Source organism: Amblyraja radiata, chromosome 21 (genome assembly GCF_010909765.2).
Source record: "Amblyraja radiata isolate CabotCenter1 chromosome 21, sAmbRad1.1.pri, whole genome shotgun sequence".
Classification (NCBI taxonomy): Eukaryota; Metazoa; Chordata; class Chondrichthyes; order Rajiformes; family Rajidae; genus Amblyraja; species Amblyraja radiata.
In genome coordinates, this window is record NC_045976.1 from 38678206 (window position 1) to 38698153 (window position 19948).

Genomic DNA, 19948 nt, shown 5'->3' on the forward strand with positions numbered 1-19948 from the left:
ACAGGTTTAGAGGGTTATTGGCCAAACGCAGACAGGTGGGACTAGTGTAGATGGGACATGTTGGCTGGTGCGGGCAAGTTGGGCCGAAGGGCCTGTTTCCAGGCTGTAAGACTCTTTGACCCTATGCCCCATCTAAGTTAGTCCCAAGTGCCCATGGTTGCTCCATATCCCTCTTTTATTTTTTTCATATTTTCTTACGACATTTTATCGTGCTGCAGAAACACAGGGCCAGCAGTAAGTTGACATATTTACTGTTAATAAGCACCAATGTAAACTAACCAGTTCTTCCCCTTTAGCCGGCTTTGTGACACCTATGATCATAATGCTGCTACCTCGAATAATGACTCACAATAAACAGATGGAACCGCAGGCGCTGGTTTATTTAAAAAAAGAAGCAAAGTGCTGGAGTGACTATGCAGGTCAGACGGAATCTCTGGAGAACATGAGTAGTGATGTTTTGGGTTGGGACCCTTCTTTAGACTGATTGTGGTGAGGCGGGGGAGAAAGCCGGTAGAGAGGAGGGGTGGGGAAAGCCTGGCGAGCTGCCAGAGGAGGTAGTTGAGGCTGCTACTGTAACTACATTTAAAAGACATTTAGATGGGTACATGGATTGGAAAGGTTTAGAAGGGTGGCAAAGTGACCTGTCCAAGCTTAAACTGGTGCGGCGCTTTTCCCTTGATTGATACATAGCAGCTAAAAGATACATTTCAACTTCCTTTGTTAAAATCCTGGAAGATCATACTAATAATAATAATAATGGATGGGATTTATATAGCGCCTTTCTAATACTTAAGGCGCTTTACATCGCATTATTCATTCACTCCTCAGTCACACTCAGTGGTGTTAAGCTACTTCTGTAGCCACAGCTGCCCTGGGGCAGACTGACGGAAGCGTGGCTGCCAATCTGCGCCTACGGCCCCTCCGACCACCACCAAGAAGCGGCACGGTGGCTCAGCGGTAGAGTTGCTGCCTTACAGCGCCAGGGACCCGGGTTCGATCCTGACCACGGAGTTTGTGCAGTACTTTCTCCCCGTGACCTGCGTGGGTTTTCTCCGGGTGCTCTGGTTTCCTCCCACACTCCAAAGACGTGCAGGTTTGCAGGTTAATTGGCTTCAGTAAAATTGTAAATTGTCCCTCGGGTGTAGGATGGTGCTGGTTTATGGGGATCACTGGTCAGCATGGACTCGGTGGGCCGAAGGGCCCGTTTCTGCACTGTATCTCTACAGTCTAATTTCACATATCAACGTGACCACATCTAATGTGGGGGCAATGTTGAAAGGCATCGACGTCAAACTGGGCACGCTTAGAGTCAGAGTATCATACAGCGTGGAAACAGACCCTTCGGCCCAACTTGTACATGCCGACCAACAAGCCCCATCAGTACACGTCCCACCCGTCCGTGTCTGGCCCATAACCCTTTAGACTTTAGAGATACAGCGTGGAAACAGGCCCTTCGGCCCACTGATTCCATGCCGAATATGCTGATATGCTAAGAGAATGAAGAGACTTGGCTTGTACACTCTGGAGTTTAGAAGGATGAGATGGGATTTTATTGAAACATATTAAGGGTTTGGACAAGCTAGAGGCAGGAAACATGTTCCCAATGTTGGGGGAGTCCAGAACCAGGGGCCACAGATTAAGAATAAGGAGTAAGCCATTTAGAACGGAGAGGAAACACTTTTTCACACAGAGAGTGGTGAGTCTGTGGAATTCTCTGCCTCAGAGGACGGTGGAGGCCAGTTCTCTGGATGCTTTCAAGAGAGAGCTAGATAGGGCTCTTGAAGATAGCAGAGTCAGGGGATATGGGGAGAAGGCAGGAACGGGGTACTGATTGTGGATGATCAGCCATTGATCACATTGAATGGCGGTGCTGGCTTGAAGGGCCGAATGGCCTACTCCTGCATCTACTGTCTATTGTCCATTGACCAGCGATCACCCCATACACTAGCACTGTACAACACACTAGGGATGATTTACAATTTACAGAAGTCAATTAACCTACAAACTGCAAGGGCAAGGAAGCGAGCGGGCAAGATAATCTCTGACCCCTCTCACCCTGGCCACAAACTCTTTGAATCACTTCCCTCTGGAAGGCGACTCCGGACTGTCAAAGTCATAAAAACAGTTTTTATCCATGAGCTCTACTCAACAGCCAAAACTCTGTAGCCTCCCTTTGATCTGGTATTGTGTTGGTTCACATGCTTGGTCAATGGTGTTTTATCATTAATGTTTTATTATTATTAATGTTTAGTGTTTTCTGAGTCATTCGTAACTGTCACTGTATGTCATGTTGTTACTTGTGGGCGGAGCACCAAGGCAAATTCCTTGTATGTGAATACTTGGCCAATAAACTTACTTACTTACTTACTTAACCTTTTGAGTGTGGGAGGAAACAGGAGAAAACCCATGCAGTCACAGGTAGAACGTACAAACTCTATACAGACAACACCCTTGGTCAGGATCGAACCCGGGTCCCTGGCGCTGTAAGGCAGCAACTCTACCGCTGAGCCACCGTGCCGCCTCTTAGACCTAGTATGATCTTCCAGGATTTTAACAAAGGAAGTTGAAATGTATCTTTTAGCTGCTATGTATCAATCAAGGGGAAAGCGACGCACCAGTTTAAGCTTGGACAGGTTACTTTGACCCAAGCCTATGTGGAAGTGGGGATATAAGTCTTTCACTGCTAGTCAGGTACTGATTTAAAGTGCTGCTACACTGGTCAATAACATTGACGTCACTACAAAGCCCTGAAATAATTTATGATTTAAAGCAGTTGTTTTCTTGTTGAGATTTAGTACCGTCAGCCCCGATCAGATAACTATGGTCAGTTTCTCCTGGATGAGGTAGTCAGGTTTGTTGATGTTATGAACTGTACCTTTTGGTCTGACATGTCCTGTATGGCTGTGTTTAACAATGGGGTGGGAGATTGCAACCTTCACGTGGTCCACCCTGTTTCCACGACTGCAATCGACCTGGCGTGCACAAACAGAAGATCAAACAGAACAAGTTGTCTTGCAACTTTTGGCTGTGCACGCCACACGCAAGAAGAAGAAAATTAATAACATGTTCAATATTCTCCTGATGCTGCCTGACCAGCAGAATTACTCCAGCACTTTGTGTCTATCTTTGGTTTAAACCAGCGTTTGCAGTTCTTTATTTCTACTTTATGTTTTTTAATTGTTGTCTATGTGCCTGATTTTCATTGTAGCGGAACCTCACCGTACGTGCATATGCCAATGAAACTCAACTTGGCTTGACTTGAAAGACCCTAATGTTAAGCAGGTGGTCGCAACAGAGAAAGACAGAGAGTGGAGGAAAGAACTGCAGATGCTGGTTTAAATCGAAGATGGACAAAACGCTGGAGTAACTCAGCGGAACAGGCAGCATCTCTGGAGAGAAGGAAAGATTTAAGGGCCTGTCCCACTTGGCGATTTTTTCGGCGACTGTCAGCATCATTGGCAGACGTATCTGGTCACCGAAAAAGTCGCGGCATGATGCGGCGCTGTGACGTTTTGACCCGCGGTGTCTCCTCAAGTGTCGCAACATTTTTTCTGTTGCCGCTGGCTTTTGAAATGTTCTAAATCTTTCGGCGACCCTGATACGTCAGTCAATGACGCCTGCAGTCACCGAAAAAATCGCCAAGTGCGACAGGCCCTTGACGTTTCGGGTCGAGACCCTTCTTCAGACAGATTTCAGACAGATCGAGAGCAAGCCAAAAGGAGAGAGATAACATTTTGTAAACAGACAATGTAACTATGTAACAACACAAATGATTATTATTGTCTTTGCAAGTGCTGACAGGACCCGCGACTGGTACATTACTATATATCCAAATATAGATTCAAAGAATATATCTCATCTGTCATCTTGTCCCGGTGAAACAATGCTCCCACTGTGATTTTTAAGCACATAAAAATGCATAAACAATTTCAAGTGCAGGTACCAGTCATTCCTGTTTGTATCAGTTCCGGCCAATTAGTTAAGTTTAGTTTAGTTTAGAGCAACAGCGCGGAAACACGTCCTTCGCCCCTCCGAGTCCGCACCGACCAGCGATCCCCGCACACTAACACTATTCTACACACACTAAGGACAATTTACACGTACACCAAGCCAATTAACCTACAAACCTGCACGTCTTTGGGGAGTGGGAGGAAACCGAAGGTCTCGGAGAAAACCCACGCAGGTCACAGGGAGAACGTGCAAACTCCGTACAGACAGCACCCGTAGTCGGGATCAAACCCGGGTGTTCAGCGCTGCACTACCGAACACTACTGCTGCGCCACTGTGCGGCCCGGCTGATTCAGAAGTGAGAACAGACATTTGCAACATTATATATTTTTTTCTCTCTCCGCAGATGCTGCCTGGCCTGTTGAATATTTCCAGCATTCCCTATTGTTCTAGATCCCCAGCAACTGCTGTGTGCTGCCCCCTCACACGTCCCGGCACATTTTCTTTCGTATACTGCCCTCATTTACTGCTCAACTTAAAAAAAACACCTCCAGGGAGAACAACAATTACCTTAAACAGTGCCGAAAGCAACTGTGTCACATGGGCCCATCACACTCCTACCATACTCCTCAATAACAAAAGTCACCAACATGAGAATTTAACCCCACTTTTCCCACCACAGATGCTGCCCGACCTGCAGAGTGCCCCTAGCATTTTCATTTTTTTTTTAAATTTCAGATTTGAAGTTGATGGCTTGTGAGAGAGTAATAATGCATGCTTACATAGTGGCTTAAAGAGGTAAAGGTCCCAAGGCACTTCAAGTTCAAGTTCAAGTGAGTTTATTGTCATGTGTCCCTGATAGGACAATGAAATTCTTGCTTTGCTTCAGCACACAGAACATAGTAGGCATTTACTACAAAACAGATCAGTGTGTCCATATACCATAATATAAATATATACACACATGAACAAATAACAGATAATTGGTTATTAATAATCAAAGTTTTGGCCGAGCCAAGTTTAATAGCCTGATGGCTGTGGGGAAGTAGCTATTCCTGAACCTGGTTGTTGCAGTCTTCAGGCTCCTGCACCTTCTACCTGAAGGTAGCAGGGAGATGAGTGTGTGGCCAGGATGGTGTGGGTCTTTGATGATACTTCCAGCCTTTTTGAGGCAGCGACTGCGATAAATCCCCTCGATGGAAGGGAGGTCAGAGCCGATGATGGACTGGGCAGTGTTTACTCACAGAGACCATTATAAAATCAAACGATATTGAGCCACAAGGAGATATTTAGCTACTGTGAGAATGCTTCATAAATAAGTAATCTTCGGATTACTTCAGCCCAACTTGCCCACATTGTTCAACGTGTCCCATCTACACTAGTCCCACCTGCCTGCATTTGGCCCATGTCTCTCTAAACCTGTCCTATCCATGTACCTGTCTAAATGTTTCTTAAACGTTGGGATAGTCCCAGCCTCCACCACCTCCTCAGGCAGCTCGTTCCATACACCCACCACCCTTTGTGTGAAAAGGTTACACCTCAAGTTCCTATTGAATCTTTCCCCCCCCCTCACCTTAAACCTATGTCCTCTGCTTCTCGATTTTCTTACTCCGAGTGAGAGACTCGAGAATTTCTTCTCAAGGTTTTTAGAGAAATGGGATTAGTGAAAAGGAAATTTTTAATTGATTCTTGGAAAATGTCATGGTTTCATTTCCACTGGAGTGCACCAGGATATTTTCCCTCGACGTCGAACACGGGAAAAGGAAACCCTTTGAAGAAGAGGAGGCTCCAAGGACAAAGGAGTTCAGTAGAGCAGGGACACCGGGAACACGTTCCTGTCGATTCCTCCGTGGCATGAGGATGATCTTCCTTTCCTGCAGTCAAATAGTTGGGAAAACCCCTGGGGTGTGATGCCAATTCCGAAGATTACTGGACTGGGCCCTTGACTACACGACAAGGGGAATTCCACATTGCTGCCAGTCCCGCCGTGGGAACTCAAAGATTGAAGATAGCCACAAAAAACTGGAGTAACTCAGCGGGACAGGCAGCATCTCTGGAGAGAAGGAACGAGTGATGTTTCGGGTCGAGACCCTTCTGCAGACCAGACCCGAAACGTCACCCATTCCTTCTCTCCAGGGATGCTGCCTGTCCCGCTGAGTTACTCCAGCTTTTTGTGTCTATCTTCGGTTTAAACCAGCATCTGCAGTTCCTTCTGGATTGAGGCACAGGTTTGAATGTCCCATTTTCATAAGATGAAGAACTGAGCTAAAATCCAATTGCCCTCTGTGAGGGTATATCGGTTTCCCTCTCCCCTGATCCTAGTTAGTTAGTTAGTTTGATTAGTCTATTATCACGTGTACCGAGGTACAATGAAAAGCTTTTATTTGCGAACCAGTCAGTGGAAAGACAAACATAGATACAATCCACAGTGTAGATACATGATAAGGGAATAAAGTTTAGTGCAAGGTAAAGCCAGCAAAGTGCGATCAACGATAGTCCGAGGGGCATCAAAAAGGTATAGATTCGCTAAAAGGTATAGGATTTTGACCTGAAACGTCGCCCTTTCCTTTTCTCCAGAGATGCTTCCTGACCCGCTGAGTTACTCCAGTACTTTGTGTCTATCTTCAGTATGAATAATTTCGTGACCCTTGCATTCCCTCTCTCTCTCTCTGTGTCCCTCCCCACCCTTGTCGTTCTGCTAGTTCCACTGTTCATATCCCTTCATTATATCTCCTCTCCCACAGCCAACAATGGATCATTGTGGGCTCCACCTTTCCTGAGTCATCGGTGCCAGCTCTGATTTGTTCTGTATCTTTTCATACCTCTCGTTGCCCTGAGTCTCCGCCTGAAGAAGGGTGTGGACCCGAAACGTCACCTACACTGTATTCCTTTTCTCCAGGGATTCCGTCTGTTTTTCACTGCTAATAAAGCATCTCCCTGGTTAGGTGATGATATGACAGTGCAGATTATGAATCACAGACTCAGGTGAGCAATGCTAACCTCACGCATAGCAACCCATTACAACAACTTTTTTTCAACCTAATATCTCTGGCCTTTGTTCAACATTTTTACAAGGAGTTTTACAAGAATGATCCCAGGAATGTGGGGGTTAACCTATGATGAGTGATTGTCGGCACTGGGCCTGTACTCGCTGCGGTTTAGAAGAATGAGGGGGAAACCTCGTTGAAACATACAGACTAGTGAGAGGGCTTGGATAGAGTGGATGTGGAGAGGATGTTTTCACCAGTGGGAGAGTCTAGGACTAGAGGTCACAGCCTCAGAATTAAAGGACGTTCTTTTAGGAAGGAGATGAGAAGCGGAATTTCTTTCGTCAGAGGGTGGTGAATCTGTGGAATTCTTTGCCACAACAGGCTTTTTTTTTGCTTTTTTTTTTTTTTTTTTGGGCAAACTGTTATCATTTCAACAATTAAAATTAAAATTTAAATTGAAGGATAATCAATATTTTAAATATATACAGGTATGTGACTTTATGAAGAAATATACACATAGATTTCAAACTATATTTTTAGACCCTTTAGAAGAAGCAATGAATATTAAGGCTGATTCACAAAAATTAATATCATACTTTTATAATAATATATTATATAGAGAATCACTCTCAACAGAAGCACTAAGGGAAGATTAGGAACATGAGCTAATGATAAAGATCTCGAAGGATAGATGGGAAAAGTATTTGATGAATACACATAACTGTTCTATTAATGCAGGACATAATTTAATTCAATTCAAATTATTACATAGACTATATTATTCAAAAACGAGGTTGAATAAATTTTATCCAAACGTCTCTCCCAGATGCGATAAATGTTTGTTTCAAAACGCTAATATAACACATTCATTTGTAGGATGTACAAAGTTGAATAAATTTTGGAGCGATATATTTGATATATTTACAAAGCTCTTCAAGTCCAGAATAGAACCCAAAATGGAATGGATTATATTTGGAATAATAGGAGAAGATACCAATTTAAATAAAGACCAAAATGTTTTTTTTAATTATGGGTTAATAATTGGAAAGAAATTGATACTTAAATTTTGGAAAAATACAACCATACCAACTGTTAAAATGTGGATTAGGAATATGATGGACATAGCACGCCTTGAAGAAATGAGACTCCGACTAATAGATAAATAACCATATAACCATATAACCATATAACCATATAACAATTACAGCACGGAAACAGGCCATCTCGACCCTTCTAGTCCGTGCCGAACACATAATCTCCCCTAGTCCCATATACCTGCGCTCAGACCATAACCCTCCATTCCTTTCCCATCCATATAACTATCCAATTTATTTTTAAATGATAAAAACAAACCTGCCTCCACCACCTTCACTGGAAGCTCATTCCACACAGCTACCACTCTCTGAGTAAAGAAGTTCCCCCTCATGTTACCCCTAAACTTCAGTCCCTTAATTCTCATGTCATGTCCCCTTGTTTGAATCTTCCCTACTCTCAGTGGGAAAAGCTTTTCCACGTCAACTCTGTATATCCCTCTCATCATTTAAAAAACCTCTATCAAGTCCCCCCTTAACCTTCTGCGCTCCAAAGAATAAAGCCCTAACTTGTTCAACCTTTCTCTGTAACTTAGTTGCTGAAACCCAGGCAACATTCTAGTAAATCTCCTCTGTACTCTCTCTATTTTGTTGACATCCTTACTATAATTAGGCGACCAAAATTGTACACCATACTCCAGAATTGGCCTCACCAATGCCTTGTACAATTTTAACATTACATCCCAACTTCTATACTCAATGCTCTGATTTATAAAGGCCAGCACACCAAAAGCTTTCTTTACCACCCTATCTACATGAGATTCCACTTTCAGGGAACTGTGCACAGTTATTCCCAGATCCCTCTGTTCACCTACATTCTTCAATTCCCTACCATTTACCATGTACGTCCTATTTTGATTTGTCCTGCCAAGATGTAGCACCTCACACTTATCAGCATTAAACTCCATCTGCCATCTTTCAGCCCACTCTTCCAACTGGCATAAATCTCTCTGTAGACTTTGAAACTCTACTTCATTACCCGCAACCCCACCTATCTTAGTATCATCTGCATACTTACTAATCCAATTTACCACACCATCGTCCAGATCATTGATGTACATGACAAACAACAGTGGACCCAACACAGATCCCTGTGGCACCCCACTCGTCACTGGCCTCCACCCTGACAAACAACCATCCACCATTACTCTCTGGCATCTCCCATTCAGCCACTGTTGAATCCATCTTGCTACTCCACCATTAATACCCAACCATTGAACCTTCTTAACCAACCTTCCATGAGGAACCTTGTAAAAGGCCTTACTGAAGTCCATATACACAACATCCACTGCTTTACCCTCATCAATTTCCCGAGTAACATCTTCAAAAAATTCAAGAAGATTAGTTAAACATGACCTTCCAGGCACAAATCCATGTTGACTGTTCCTAATCAGTCCCTGTTTATCCAGATGCGTATATATATTATCTCTAAGTATTATTTCCATTAATTTGCCCACCACTGACGTCAAACTAAAAGGTCTATAATTGCTAGGTTTACTCCTAGACCCCTTTTTAAACAATGGAACAACATGCGCAGTACGCCAATCCTCCGGCACTATTCCCGTTTCTAATGACATTTGAAATATTTCTGCCATAGCCCCTGCTATTTCTACACTAACTTCCCTCAATGTCCTAGGGAATATCCTGTCCGGACCTGGAGACTTATCCACTTTTATATTTCTCAAAAGTGTCAGTACTTCCTCTTCTTTGATCCTCATAGTTTCCATAGCTACTACACTTGTTTCCCTTACCTCACATAATTCAATATCCTTCTCCTTGGTGAATACCGAAGAAAAGAAACTGTTCAATATCTCCCCCATCTCTTTTGGCTCTGCAGATAGTTGGCCACTCTGACTCTCTAATGGACCAATTGTATCCCTCGTTATCCTTTTGCTATTAATATAGCGGTAGAAACCCTTCGGATTTACTTTTACCTTACTTGCCAAAGCAACCTCATATCTTCTTTTAGCTTTTCTAATTTCTTTCTTAAGATTCTTTTTACATTCTTTATACTCCTCAAGCACCTCATTTACTCCATGCTGCCTATAACTATTGTAGATCTCCCTCTTTTTCCGAACCAAGTGTCCAATTTCCCTTGAAAACCATGGCTCTTTACAATTTTTACGATTTCCTTTCAACCGAACAGGGACATAAAGATTCTGTACTTAAAATTTCACCTTTAAATGTACTCCATTTCTCTTCCACATCTTTCCCATAAAACAAACTGTCCCAATTTACTCCTTTTAAATCCTTTCGCATCTCCTCAAAGTTAGCCTTTCTCCAATCAAAAATCTCAACCCTAGGTCCAGTTTTGTCCCTCTCCATAATTATATTGAAACTAATGGTATTGTGATCACTGGACCCGAACTGTTCCCCAACGCATACCTCTGCCACCTGACCCATCTCATTTCCTAACAGGAGGTCCAGTACCGCCCCTTCTCTAGTAGGTACTTCTATGTATTGTTGCAAAAAACTATCCTGCACACATTTTACAAACTCCAACCCATCCAGCCCATTTACAGAATGTGTTTCCCAGTCTATGTGTGGAAAATTGAAATCTCCCACAATCACTACCTTGTGCTTACTACTAATATCTGCAATCTCCTTACATATTTGCTCTTCCAATTCTCGCTCCCCATTTGGCGGTCTATAATACACCCCATAAGTGTTGCTACCCCATTTCCCACTCAGTTCCACCCAAATAGCCTCCCTAGACGAGCCCTCTAATCTATCCTGCCAAAGCACTGCTGTAATATCTACCCTGATAAGCAATGCAACACCTCCACCTCTTGCCCCTCCAATTCTATCACACCTGAAGCAACGAAATCCTGGAATATTTAGTTTCCAATCACAGCCCTCCTGCAACCATGTTTCACTGATCGCCACAACATCATACTTCCAGGTGTCTATCCAGGCTCTAAGTTCATCCACTTTTCTTACAATGCTCCTAGCATTAAAATATACACATTTAAGAAACCCACCCTCTCTTATTCTCTGATTATTTTCTTTTTCTTCTCTCTCCCCTACATTTTGGGTCAGAGTGCTACCATTCTCTGCCCCCTGCTTCACACACTGACTGCTAGCTTTCCCAATTTGAGTCCCTCCCCCCAACCATACTAGTTTAAAGTCTCCCCAGTAGCCTTTGCAAATCTCCCCGCCAGGATATTGGTCCCCCTTGAGTTCAAGTGCAACCCGTCCTTTCTGTACAGGTCGCACCTTCCCCAAAAGAGGTCCCAATGATCCAGAAACTTGAATCCATACCCACTGCACCAGTCCCTCATCCACGCATTTATCCTCCACCTCGCTCCATTCCTACTCTCACTGTCGCGAGGCACAGGCAGTAATCCTGAGATTGTTACCTTTCCAGTCCTTCTCCTTAACTCTCTACCTAACTCCCTAAATTCTTCTTTCAGGACCTCTTCTCTTTTTTTACCTATGTCGTTGGTACCTATATGCACCACAACCTCAGGCTCCTCTCCCTCCCATTTCAGAATTTCTTGGACACGTTCAGACACATCCCTGACCCTGGCACCAGGGAGGCAAACTACCATCCGGGACTCCTGTCTGCGTCCACAGAATCGCCTATCCGACCCCCTGACTATAGAGTCCCCTATTACAATTGCCCTCCCCTTCTTTTCCTTACCCTTCTGAGCAACCGGACCGGTCTTTATGCCAGAGGCCCGGCCGCTGTCGCTGCCCCCAGGTAGGCTGTCTCCCCCACCCTTACTCAAGCATGAGTACTTATTTTCAAGGTGTACAGCCACCGGGGTACTCACCAGTCCCTGCCTCTGCCCGTTGCCCTTCCTAACTGTGACCCAGTTTTCTGTCTCCCGTGGTCTTGGAGTGACCACCTCCCTGTAACTCCTTTCTATGACCTCCTCGCTCTCCCTGAGCAGACAGAGGTCATCGAGTTGCTGTTCCAGGTTCCTGACACGGTCCCTTAGGAGCCCCATCTCGACGCACCTTGCGCAGATGTGGACGTCTGGAGGGCACTCCGACTCCATGACCTCCCACATCTGACATCCAGAACAGTAAACTGCCCTGGCCCTCATTCTCCCCCTTGTCCAAATACAATAAAGCCTTACAATTTCAATACAAATACAATACAAGCCAATCAGCTGCTTCCGCTGGTCCTCTTCCACCAATCAGAGGCTTCCACCAGAATCAGAATCCTTCTCTGGAAGTGAGATGGAACGTTGCAGATTTGGGTAACTCACAGCTCCAGGTAAGTCCTCCTCTCACCAACGGCTCCCCGGGCCTCTGTAGAAGCAAACCCCGCGCTGTATTTATACTCACAGCTCCAGGTAAGTCCTCCTCTCACCAACGGCTCCCCGGGCCTCTGTAGAAGCAAACCCCGCGCTGTATTTATACTCACAGCTCCAGGTAACTCCTCCTCTCACCAACGGCTCCCCGGGCCTCTATATGACCAATTCTTAAGGAGTTGGTCTCCTTTCATCGACTTTTTGGAATCATGTGATGCAGCGGTACCATAAGGATTGCTGATTTCAGTTCATGACGTGGATAGATCTACATCTCCGAATATAGATTTGAAAAATTCTCTTTTAAGGGGCCTTCTCTCCTATTTCTACTTTCCACTTTTTCTTTTTTCTTTTATTTTTTTATTTTTTATATACACACTTCACGTTTTTCTACTCTCGACCATCTATTTTTCCACTTTTTCCCCTTTCTATTGTTTTCTTTTTCTTGTCTTGCTTACTTCCTTCTCATAACATAAAACTAGAGGTTGTACATAGAATGGATTACGGTATGACATAGTTGGCACCTAAAATTAGGTTCCACTGTACTGTTTTGTACTGTATTAACTTCTAATAAAATAAACAAAAAAAAACACAAAAGGCTGCAGAGGCCAAGTCTATGCAAGTGGATATTTTTAAGGCAGGTTTAGATAGTACAGGTGTCAGAGGTTATGGAGAGAAGGCAAGAAAATAGGGTTGAGAGGGAAAGGTAGATCAGCCATGATTGAATGGCGGAATAGACTTGATGGGCCGAAGGGTCTAATTCTACTCCTATCACTTGCGACTTTAACTATGCACATATCATCTGTATTAACCTGCCAGCCTTTGTCCTGCCCCTCCTACCTTCCAGCTTTCTCCCCCCATCTCCCTACAATCAGTCTGAAGAAGGACCCTGACCTGAGACAACACACATCATGTTCTCCAGAGATGCTGCCTGACCCGGTGAGTTACTCCAGCACTTTGTGTTGAGACCGAATGAGTATCCTTGCTCAAAGGTAATCTTCGAAACCCACTGAGTCCTCACCGACCAGCGATCCCCGCACATTTAAGGGCTTGTCCCACTTGGGCGTCATTTGCTGGAGTACAAGTGCTGGAGTAACTCACCGGGTCAGGTGGCGCGCGAGGATTTTTGAGAATCCCAAAATTCTGGGGCGCCGTGCGCTACCGTGCATCACTGTCTACACCACCACACGCGCGTCGTGCATCGTGACGCGTAAATGAAGTGCAAATGACGCCAAGTGGGACAGGCCCTTAACACTATCACACACTAGGGACAATTTACATTCATACCAAGCCAATTAACCTACAAACCTGCATGTCTTTGGAGTGTGGGAGGAAACCGGAGCACCCGGGGGAAACCCACGCAGGTCACGGGGAGAGCGTACAAACTCCGTACAGACAGCACCCGTAATCAGGATCGAACCCGGGTCTCTGGCGCTGTAAGGCAGCAACTCTACCGCTGTACCACCGTGCCGCATGTAAATATGCATGAACAGCTACAAAATTGCATTAAAGGACTCAAAGTCAGCAAGCCAGGCAGCATCTCTGGGGGGGAACATGGATAGGGGATGTTTCAGGGTCGGGACCCTTCCTCAGACTCATTCCCTCCAGAGATGCTGCCTGCCCTGCTGAGTTACTCCAGCATTTTGTGTCTTCTCTTCGAAAAGCGGTTCCAATTGGATCCGAGCCTCGTATTACAACTGTAGGGGAGAGGTTAATTGCATTGTTACCACTGATGATTGCTGTCAATAACGGCATCAAGTTAACCTTCGACCTGAGTTTATTAACCGTACGTGCCTTCATGCAGACTGAATCTTTTGAATACAATGTAGCTTGTTTTGCAAAGGACAGTATTTCAGCACACATTGCCAGGTGAACGATGACAGATAAATATTATTGGATATAACTACAGCTTCACCAGAGTAGAACAGACCATAATGTCAAGTCAAACTAATCTCCTCTGCCTAAATGTGACCCATGCCCCTTAATTCCCTGCAAATCCATGTGCCTGTCTAAAAGCCTCACAAATGTCACTAAATGTATCTGCTTCCACCACCACCCCTGGCAGCCTGTTCCTGTCACCCACTACTCATTGTGTAAAAACATAAGGTCATAAGTGATAGGAACAGAATTAGGCCATTCGGCCCATCAAGTCTAATCCGCCAATCAGTCATGGCTCCCCCTCTCAACCTCATTCTCCTGCCTTCTCCCCACAATCCCTGACACCCGTACTAATCAAGTCTTGTTTGAGAAGGAACCGCAGATGCTGGAAAAATCGAAAATAGGCTAAAAATGCTGGAGAAACTCAGCGGGTGAGGCAGCACCTATAGAGAGAAGGAATAGGCGACGTTTTGGGTCGAGACCCTTCTTCATTCTGATTGAAGAAGGGTCTTGACCCGAAATCTCGCCTATTCCTTCCCTCCATAGATGCTGCCTCACCCGCTGAGTTTCTTCAGCATTTTTTGTCTATTTCCTAATCAAGAGTCTATCTATCTCTGCCTTAAAAATATCCATGGATGGCCTTCACAGCCTTCGGTGGCAATGAATTCCACAGATTCACCACCTGACCAAAGAAATTCTGCTTTAATTTCTGCTTTAAGGAACGTCCTTTAATTCTGAGACTATGCTCTCTATGAAATGAGTAAAAATGTTATATACTACATGTGAGCCTTGCTACAACTCAGATTAGGGTGGTCACTAATTGGTTTCAGGAGCAAGGGATGCATCATTATCATTAAAGATCAACAGGTAATCAACCCATGTTAGGCATTGTTGTTAGGATGTTGGCTGGCTGGAACGAGGTTAATTCCTGGGATGGCGGGGTCATATGTTGAAAGAATGGAGCGACTGGACTTGCATACACTGGAATTTAGAAGGATGAGAAGGGAACTCATTGAAACATATAAGATTATTAAGGAATTGGACACTCTTGAGGCAGGAAACATGTTCCCGATGTTGGGGGAGTCCAGAACCAGGGGCCACAGTTTAAGAATAAGGGGTTTTAGAACATTTAGAACGGAAATGAGGAAAAACGTTTTCACCCAGAGAGTTGTGAATATGTGGAATTCTCTGTCTCAGAAGGCACTGGAGGCCAATTATCTGGATGCTTTCAAGAGAGAGTTAGATAGAGCTCTTAAAGATAGCGGAGTCAAGGGATATGGGGAGAAGGCAGGAACGGGGTACTGATTGGGGATGATCAGCCATGATCACAATGAATTGGCGGTGCTGGCTCGAAGGGCCGAATGGCCCACTCCTGCACCTATTGTCTATTGTCTATTGAAAGGGTGAAGAGAAGGTACTCAAAACTTTCTAGCTACAGGTGATTGAAAAATATCCAAAATTATTGCTCTTTTTAAAAAATCATGCATTCAGGTTTGACGAACACATACATGAATGTGGCAGCATGGTGTCGCAGCGGTAGAGTTGCTGCCTTACAGCACCAGGGACCCAGGTTCGATCCCGACTACGGGTGCTGCCATCAGTCTGAAGAAGGGGCCCAACCCAAAACATTACCTGTCCATGTTCTCCAGAGAAGCTGCCTGATCCACTGAGTTATTCCATCATTTTGTGTCTTTCTTAGCTCTGTAACATTTTTGGACCAGAACACAAGATTATGTAACCTGTTTGTGCAATGTTTGTCTGTGGTGGTGACCAGGCACAGTAATTCCACGGTATTTCATATCACGGCCAAGTCTACTTTTCATGACACCCATTCCCATTCACAGCTTTTCTCTAAAGGGCCTGTCCCACTCGGCCGTCATTTGCGCCTCATTTACGCGTCATAGGTCAACGCGTCATGATAGAAACATAGAAACATAGAAAATAGGTGCAGGAGTAGGCCATTCGGCCCTTCGAGCCTGCACCGCCATTCAATATGATCATGGCTGATCATCCAACTCAGTATCTTGTACCTGCCTTCTCTCCACATCCCCTGATCCCTTTAGCCACAAGGGCCCCCTCTTAAATATAGCCAATGAACTGGCCTCATCTACCTTCTGTGGCAGAGAATTCCACAGATTCACCACTCTCTGTGTAAAAAATGTTTTTCTCATCTCGGTCCTAAAAGATTTCTCCCTTATCCTTAAACTGTAATGCGCGATGTCGCGCGCAAACCATGCGCCAGCACAGCCATCTGGTGCACGTGACGTAATTAGAATACCCTGCGGCGCGCGGCGACGCATGGTTATGGACGTGGACACACGGTGACGTCACCACGCGATACACGTGAGACGTCGGGACGCCAGCGTGCGATGCCAATGCATCAGCATGCGTACGCGATACGTCACAAGGGTGGCGCGCGAGGATTTTGTTACACTACGAAATCCTGGAGCGCCGCGCGATACCGCGCGCCACCGCATGCGATTCCACGCCTCACCATGTGCAGTGTGTGCGTCACCCACGCGCACCCCACGCGTCACGACTCATCGACCTATTTTACATATGACCCGTAAATGAGGCGCAAATGACGGCCAATTGGGACAGGCCCTTAAGTCTTCAGGCAAATGCCCCACAAATCAATGGGAAGAGATTGGTAAAAATTCAATGAAGGCTCGTTTGAGTATTCCTGAAAGTGAAACATATCTTCCTGTCTGGTGGTGACACATACCTCCCTGACCAAACCTCACACTCCCTGTAGAAGGAGTGTAACTCCAGCTGTTATCAGACAACTGAACCATCCTACAACAACTAGAGAGCAGTCCTGAACTACTATCCACCTCATTTGGAATCCCCCGGACTATCTTTGATCGGACTTTCCTGGCTGTATCTTGCACTAAACGTTATTCCCTTATCGTGTAAACTGTGAATGGCTCAATTGTAATCATAGATTGTTTTTCCACTGACTGGTTTGCATGCAACGGAGCACGTGACATTATACTAAATTAAATTAAACTGAACTAAACTAAACTAAACTAAACCAAACTAAACTAGAAGAAGGAGGGAAAAGTAAAGGATTGTTTGAGGAAGTGAGCAGGATAAGGAAAGGCGTGTATTCATTAGCCTTTCCTCAATGGACACAGAGATATTGTGAAGACATCGCACGGAAGTAGCCCACTGACATACAGAAATACAGAAACCTTTTCCATATATGTTTGTCTTAAAGGCAGTGATCTTTTATTAAACCTCAAGAAAATATTAGGTTAGTTTATGTCTGTGTGGTGAAGTCTGTCTACTTGGGTGGTTGTAGCTGTGCGTGTGTGTGTGCGCGTGTGCGCGTGTGTGAGTGCGTGTGTGTGTGTGCATGTGCGTGTGTGTCAGTGTGCATGTGTGCATTTGTGCGTGTGTGAGTGTGCGTGTATGTGTGTGTGTGTAGAAACATGGAATGGAAATGCTGCTTTATAAAAAATAAGGTTTTAACTCAGTGGGTGCTTTCTGACCCACTGAGTTACTGCAGCACTTTGTGTCTTTCCATGTGTGTGTGTGTGTGTGTGTGTGTATGTGTGTGTTAATGTGTGTTAATGTGCGTGTATGTGAGAGTGTGTGTGTGCGGTGGGGGGGAGTGTGCATGAGAGTGCGTGTATGTGTGTGTGAGTGTGAGAATGTGTGTGTGCGCATGTGTGCGTGTGTATGAGCGTGTGTGTGTGTGTGCGTGTGTGAGCGTGTGTGTGTGTGTGCGTGTGTGAGCGTGTGTGTGAGTGGGTGTGTGCGCATGTGTGTGTGAGCATGTGTGTTTGTGTGTGAGCGGGTGAGTGCAAGTGTGTGTGCGCGTGTGTGTGAGCATGTGTGTGAGTGTGTGTGTGCGTGTGAGCGCGTGTGTGTGCGCGTGTGTGTGCGCGTGTGTGTGAGCATGTGTGTGAGCATGTGTGTGAGCATGTGTGTGAGCGTGTGTGTGAGCATGTGTGTGAGCGTGTGTGTGAGCGTGTGTGTGAGCATGTGTGTGAGCATGTGTGTGAGCGTGTGTGTGAGCATGTGTGTGAGCGTGTGTGTGAGCGTGTGTGTGAGTGCGTGCACACGTGCATATGTGTGTTACTGTGCGTGCATTGTACAGCTGCCAAATGCAGCCTGACAAAAACTCTAGATAAGTTACACGTCGGAGATAGAGTGCTCAGATCTTTACATTAGTGCAGTCACCACCCTTCCCCCAAGCATATTTATAACATGACTAATGAAGTGGTTTGCCTTTTCATGCACAGGCTGACATAAGGGCCATTTATCAACACAACAAAGTCTTGGCTCGGGCTCATTTATTGCAAGATGATCGGCCTTTGAACCACCAGTTGTTCAAGTCATCCACTTGGTGAATGACTGAGCAACGCTCGTCTGGTCATTAACCCTTGTCAGCATGAAGCAGAACCGATTCTGACGACCAAGAAATGGTGCTTCCTGATTTCAGCAACTTTGCCTTAAACCATTCCATCCGTTTCTGACGGAAGCAGAAATAAGCATCTCAACTCAATCTCAATTTGGCATAGATCGGGCAGACGCACAGAGTCTCTTGCCCAGAGATTACTGATTTCTGATTTTGGATGATCAGCCATGATCATATCGAATGGCGGTGCTGGCTGGAAGGGCCGAATGGCCTACTCCTGCACCTATTATTTTCTCTAGTGGAGGTGTCAGGAACCAGAGGGCACAGGTTTATGGTGAAGAGTGAAGATTTAATAGGAATCTGAGGGGTAACCTTTTCATACAAAGGATGGTGGGTGTATGGAACGAGTTGCCAGAGGAAGTATTTGAGGCAGGGACTATCGCAACGTTTATGAAACAGTTAGAGAGCTACATGAATTGGACAGGTTGAGAGGGATAAGTGCCAAATTCGGGCAGGTGGGACTGGTGTAGATGGGACACGTTGTTCAGCATGGGCAAGTTGGGCCGAAGGGCCTGTTCCCATGCTGTATCACTCTATGACTGTAACTGAATCATTCACGATGCTCTCAGCCTCCCACAGTGCTTGACATTTTATTTTATTAGAACATTGTTATTGTTGTCAGGCAATTGGCACTCGGCAACCTCCCAACACAATGAAATAATGACCACATAATCCCTTTAAATCATGTTGACCCATCAATTAAAATTGTCCTGCAGCAGAATCCTCTGCCCTTATTTTGAACTAGGCCCATGGTGGCTTTTGCACTCACCATCCCATGGGGTTGGACAATAATTGTTGGCCTTCAGTTTGAGTCTGAGTTCAGTGTATTGTCACGTGTACCGAGGTACAGTGAAAAGCTTTTGTTGCACGCTAACCAGACACTGGAAAGTCAATACATGAAGGGTTTCGGCCCGAAATGTTGCCTATTTCCTTCGCCCCATAGATGCTGCTGCACCCGCTGAGTTTCTCCAGCATTTTTGTGTACCTTCGATCTTCCAGCATCTGCAGTTCCTTCTTAAACACAAACATGATTACAATCGACAGCCATCCACAGTGTACAGATACATGATAAAGGGAATACCGTGAATAGCAAGTCCAGTAAAGTCTGATCAGAGATAGTCTGAGTCACCAATGAGGTACATAGAAGCTCGGCATTGCTCTCTCGTTGTTGGTAGGATGATTCAGTTGCCTGATAACAGCTGGGAAGAAACAGTCCCTGAATCTGGAGGTGTGCGTTTTCACACTTCTGTACCTTTTGCCTGATGGGAGAGGGGAGAAGAGGGAGTGACCAGGGTGAGACTGATCCTTGATTATTAGATTAGACTAGATTAGATTAGATCCTTTATTTGTCATTTA